At 33.8% G+C, this 6,378-nt stretch overlaps 1 long non-coding RNA gene across 1 annotated transcript; it reads right to left on the minus strand.

The window, feature by feature from the left end:
• Positions 1-2,100: 2,100 nt before the first annotated feature.
• Positions 2,101-5,071, minus strand: LOC127842005 (uncharacterized). Its single transcript, XR_008031455.1, has 3 exons — positions 4,750-5,071; positions 3,309-3,493; positions 2,101-2,926 (listed from the first exon to the last, which is right to left on the minus strand). It is a non-coding gene; the product is annotated as an uncharacterized LOC127842005 (long non-coding RNA).
• Positions 5,072-6,378: the final 1,307 nt, after the last annotated feature.

Below are 6,378 nucleotides of genomic sequence, written 5' to 3' on the forward strand. Positions count from 1 at the left end.
AAACAAGAACAAACGTAAAGAAAGAAAAAACAATAACCCTCAACTGGGCTCGAACCACTGACCCATGGAGAAAAAATCCAACGTCTACACAACTCGGCCATCCATCCTCATACAATTAATGCTGTATTTTAAAGTTTATATAAGCAATCCTCGTAACATCACAAAACAATTGAACTCTACAAATTATTCAATCGTTTCGCATTGCAACGCTTTATAATTTTCAGGTTTTAACTCGTCCAAGATGCATATAATGGATATTTTAGAGCATGGTAAATGTTCAGTATTACTGTTTGCTCACAAATATCATAACTAAAACGAAATCTAAAACATTTGTTTTTAATTTTGTCAATTTACCAAAAATGTTAAAAGTCCCCTTTAAGAATAAAATGGGGTTTAAGAATTGTACATGCATTTTGTGTTTGTCAGGACATATAACTGACATTGACATATCAATTTAATAAGAATAATATAGCGATTTCTTATAGTTATTTAATCGATCTTAATTGCAGTGTAAACTATATAACCGTATATTTTTCATTTAAATCGTTTTTCCATTCACCAATAGAATTTTAGGTTCACTAAAAGGCATATGATAAATTACATTTTTTAATTATATAAAAAAATGTTTTCAATTTCATTCGTGAAAATTGAGCGGATGACGTCACATTAATTAAAAAGCCGATGCCCCAAGATGAAGACAAGCTAATGTTATGTTATACATCATATCTTGGCATGAGGGCTAATGAAAAACCTGGCATTATACATTTACTTAAAGTGTTGCCCCAGCAACAACAAACTTGATAGACTTATCTGGCACGACACTTTACGCCACGTGCATTAAGCCCGGTTTTCCCAGAAAGCGGCTCATATATGAGTCGTGTTCTGAGAAAACTGGGTAAAATGCATGTGCGTACAGTGTCTTCCCAGATTAGCCTGGGCAATCCACACAGGCTAATCAGGGACGACACTTTCCGCTGTTATGACATTTTTCGTTTAAATGAAGTATCTTCTTAGCAAAAATCCAATTAAGGCGGAAAGTGTCGTCCCTAATTAGCCTGTGCGGACTGCACATGCTTGTCTGGGACGACACTTTACGCACATTCATTATGCCCAGACTCATATAAACACTGACCTTCAGTAACCATTGGCAGAAATATCGTTCGATTACGTGAATTACAATTTATGATGGCAATTCATATATGAATACGGATTTCATTGTTAAATCATGCATTGCCATCTGCTTCATAATAAAAGGATTTCAAAAAACGTATAAACTTCAACAATGAGAGAATGGCATACACTTGATTGACATGTTAACGGGCTTTAAACCCTGTAATTTATTGCTAAAATTTTAAAGAAGAAGCAGCATGTGTTATTCTGACTTAATTCGCTGTCGATCAAAACTATGATGTTATTTTTTGATGACATAATTGTCTGTTAACGATCTTTTCTTAGAGTCCTTTCAATCAACACTGCGTTATGCGTACTTAAGTGACAACGTTAAAAAGACGTCATTACAGCCTGAATGTGTATGATGACTCATTCTGTGAAACGTCAAGGTTGACAAATAACGTGGTTAATTGACATAACATTTATGTAGTATTTAGTCTATAACGACTGGTATTAACTTGGTGCCAATGTTGTCATCAAATGACAAACCGTCGCCGCATTAACCATTGACAAACATATGGACATTTTGACAAAGCAATCAGAACAACAAACCAAAATATAAAAATATAATGATTGTCATAAATGATGTATGTTCACTCAATTTAGCTGTGTTTTGTGGTGAGGTATTGTCGTGAATTGTATTATATAAATATTTCTAAGCCTCTAGCTACAAACAAGTATATATGTTTTGTTTATGTGGAGAATACAACATAGACATTCAGATTACCGCCATGGTCACGTACATTGAATAAAACACATCAAGTTTGTTGCTGTCCACGTGTGTTGCTGTCCACGTGTGTTGCTGTCCACGTGTGTTGCTGTCCACGTTTGTTGCTGTCCATGTTTGTTGCTGTCCACGTTTGTAATCAAGTCATACCCTAAGATATGGACATTCGATATATAATAACTAAAACAATTAATCGTATTTATTATGCCACGACAGCGCATTTACGTTGGAGACGCTGACATGATATTTTAAAGTGTTATCGGATACCCATCCGATAACAGTTTTAAGCTCCGCCCATCAATATCCGTTTTAAAACTCCGCCCATATTTGGTTTACTCAATGATTTTTTTTAGCGTTCCATGTTTTAGCCCCGCCCATTCTGAGAACTACTTTTTTGTAGGCGTGGTATGTCGCTTCTTTGATTTAAATGGAAACAAACAGCGATTCATATTTTATTCAGAAGTTAGAACATTAATAAACAATAAGTTGTTTTTTAAACAAAACTAACACTTTATTAAGTATATATCTATAGGGAAATATGAATTAAATGAGCATTAATCAATGGAAAAAAATTAAACAAATACAAATGTGCACCGCTAGCCTACCATTCATTGGCTGCAGATGAACACAATTTAAAACAGTAATGATAAACATTTAAAACGTAACACAAATATACTTAACACGTTTTAAATAAAATATGACAGATTTGATCAAGTTAAAGAAGAATTTATGACAAATATTCACTAAACATCTCGTCTAAGATTATATAAAAAAAAATTAACTAATACTTTACAAATGCTTTCCTTTTTTGTGTCATTCTTATAAAAAGCAAGGCAAACAGGTGAATAGCATACACAATGAATTAACATTGACAAAGTAAAATAATTAATACTTGATTGAGATGTTTTGCTAATGCCTGCCATGCCTAATAATACATGACAATTTCAATTTTTAAGTGTCTGAAATCAAACTTTCACAAAAAAAAAAGATTCTATCTCCACAACCAAACAGGAAATTTGTGTGGTCAACCTGAAAATAAAATAAAGATTCCTTTAGAAGAAAAAACATCATCAAACATTCATTGCATAACTGCTTTAACCCTTTAAGTGCTGGAACCGAATTTTGAAGTCCTTTGCAAACAGTTTGGATCCAGATGATCCAAACTTTGCTATTCTGATAGTTATCTTTGAAAAAAATGAAGAAAATGCTTATTTTACAAATTCAGCAGACGACATTTTAGCAGACGACAAATTTTCCAGCATGCAAAGGGTTAAAAATAAAAATCCAGATATATAATTTGTATTAAAATTGAAACTTTATAAATATAGTGACATATAGATTTATAACATGTTCAGATAAAACAATTACATAAATACTCTCAAAAATAAATTTGTCGACAAAAAAGTATTACCTTTCCGACAAATTAATTAGATGGGTTGATGTGAAGCTGTGCCGGGATGCAGTTGGGGGGGGGAATATCTCGAGTTGGTTGAGAGGCAGAGAAAGACTCGGACAAGTGCAACTGACGAGGGTAGAACTGTGCCGCCAAGAATTTTGGTAGATATCATCACCCATGGAATGTGTGGTCGCAACTTTCTGCCATTAAAAGAAAAACATTTCATATTATAATAAAATAAAACAAATCCAACAGGAGATAACATTTCAAAATAGAGTGTTTTAATAACATTTTTATGGCACAACTTGAACATATTACAACTTTAATAGACACAATATTATTAATACAAAATGAAAATGTATAAACTCCACTTTATATTAAAATAATTAAGAATTTCTTTTAACTTAAAATATTTTTATTATGGACTCGGGGCTATTTTTGCTTATTAAGGGAATATGTGTTTGTTTTCTTATTTGAGAAATTTGCGACTAAAATTTTCACAATTTAAAGAAGTTCGGGACTCAAATTTTCACAATTTAAAAAAAGTTTGCAACTCATTTTGTCACAATGTTGATCTGTGGGCGACACAATTTTGAACAGTTTTCGACACATGTTTTCAAAAAAGTTGCACAGCACGCAACTCATTTGTTCACAGTTTTCAACAGTGAATTTTTTTATGAACAGTGCGTGACTCAATTTTTTCACAATTTTGAACAGTGTGCAACTCATTTTTTAAAATTGTGAACAGTGCGCGACTCATTTTTCCACCATGTTGAATAAACAGTGCGCGACTCCTTTTTTTTCCAAATTTTGAACAGTGCGCGACTCATTTTTACAAATTTTGAACAATGCGCAACTCATGTGTTTTCACAATTTGAAGAGTTTGTGACTTATTTTTTTGTAATCTTGAATGAACAGTGCCCCACAAAATTGTCCCCCATTTTTGAACAGTGCGCAAATGATTATTCCAAATTTTGTACAGCGCGTGACATGATTTTTTCACAATTTTGAACAGTGCGCAACTCATTTTTCCACAATTTTGAATGAACAGTGCATGCTTATTTTTTTGCAAAAATTTGAACAGTGAGCAACTCATTTTACAAATTTTGTACAGCGTGTGCCTCATTTTTTCAAAATTTAATTTATGAAAAGTGTGCGACTCATTTTTCCACAATTTTGAAATCATAATGAACAGTGGCAGTGGGCAACTAATGTTTCCCACAATTTTGAACAGTGCGCGACTCATTTTTTCAAATTTTGGTACAGTGCGTGTCTCATTTTTTCACAATTTCGAACAGTGCGCAACTCATTTTTCCACAATTTTGTATAAACAGTTCGCGACAGTAGAACAACTGGCACTGATCATTGGTTCATCAGCATGAGAATGGGTGTAAAAAAATGGCACAAATAATGAAACATGTGTGTTTAAGCATGCATACATAACAATGAAACTTACCAACTATTCGGACAGGAAACATATGGTGCAGAAGCTGCGGGATTCAGCATGCTCTCCCACTGATATTATGTAGATCAGTGGTCAAACTGGCAGTCAACTTATGTTGGGATTTCCCAATTGTGAAGATATTAACCTTGGCTATCTCCAAACACAAACATGTTCATTTATTGTCAGTCAAACAGCAATTAATCCATCATGTCACCCTGACAGTCTCAAAACACGGTGCAAAACCAAAGCATTTTCGTTTCGTCTAACACACAGCTGGTAACGTCGCTGAATATTGCACAAAAGCAGCTTCATTATGAAGTTCCAGCGACTCGAAATACACTTTGATTTCGCACGTGAAGGCCTGTTTTTTGGGGAAAAACTGTGAACATCTCACAACTAAACGTATATTACGGAGATGGACAAGTTGAAAAATAAATCACTCTTATCACTTTCAAAGTGCACACTACGTTAAAATCCCGTTCCATTTGATTATTGTATTTATTGTTTGAAATTTTCACTCTACACATTCGCTTTGAAAATAGCGGTTGGTGTGTACTCTTGGAAGTACATGTCGAATGTGTTATTGTAAAAAAATATTGGTATTGTGTTTTTAGTGCAGAAATTGTTCTTTTAAGTTTCGATTTCTCGCTTTAGTTTTTGTATTATGTGCGTTTAAATTTGATTGATTGTTGCTTACTTTCGAACTATTTTTTTATGTGTAAATATATATGCATAGACGCTAGCGGATGTAATCAGGTTGCTACTAATTTGCATATTTATCAATGAATTTAGCGGTTGTTTGTTTTTGTTTGTTTTGTGAATATTTTCTTATTTACTTTAAAATGTGGCATAATAAATAGAATATATGGTTGGTGACTTTTGATATCATGTGATATAAGACTCGTCCGATATGGCGTGTGAAAAGGCTCGGCAAGCCTCGCCTTTTCCTACGCCATATCAGACTCGTCTTATATCACATGATATCAAAAGTCACCAACCATATATTCTCTATTTATTCAATCATTTATTCATTAATTCGTTCAATTATAATGACAGTGAACATTCCATTTATTCCTCACTATCCAAATACCTCCTTGTTCTCTCCCTCAATCCATCCATACATCCATCCATCCGCCGTCCATCCATTATTTGTTTCATCGGTCATTCCAGTAATTGGATCGATACAATCAGTTTTTCGCCCGCCCGTTTATCTAGCGAAAAATCAATCAATCAATAAAACCCCATTATCATTTCGTACCGTCATCAATTCATTTTTCGAATCAAGTCGTCTGTCTATCATCCCATCCATCGGATCGACTCATCATCCTTCCACCGGATCAAATAATCGTAATAGTTTACTCCATTCCCTCAATCCTATCATCCGATCCAAACACCAATCAATCAATTCATGCATCATTTCGTCGACCCTTCCATAAATTCATCCGATCGAATCTAATCATTCGATAATTCCCATCACCGGATTCAATCACTAGTTGATATATCAATCCTTCAGTCATTCGTTCGATCTATTTTCCTGGTACAATCATTCGTTAACTGTCCATCAATCCATCTTGTAATATTTAGTTTAAACCTATTTATTTTAGCTCGATTGCATATAAAGCCTAAGGCTTATTTGAAACG

This window comes from Dreissena polymorpha, chromosome 8 (genome assembly GCF_020536995.1).
Source record: "Dreissena polymorpha isolate Duluth1 chromosome 8, UMN_Dpol_1.0, whole genome shotgun sequence".
NCBI lineage: Eukaryota > Metazoa > Mollusca > Bivalvia > Myida > Dreissenidae > Dreissena > Dreissena polymorpha.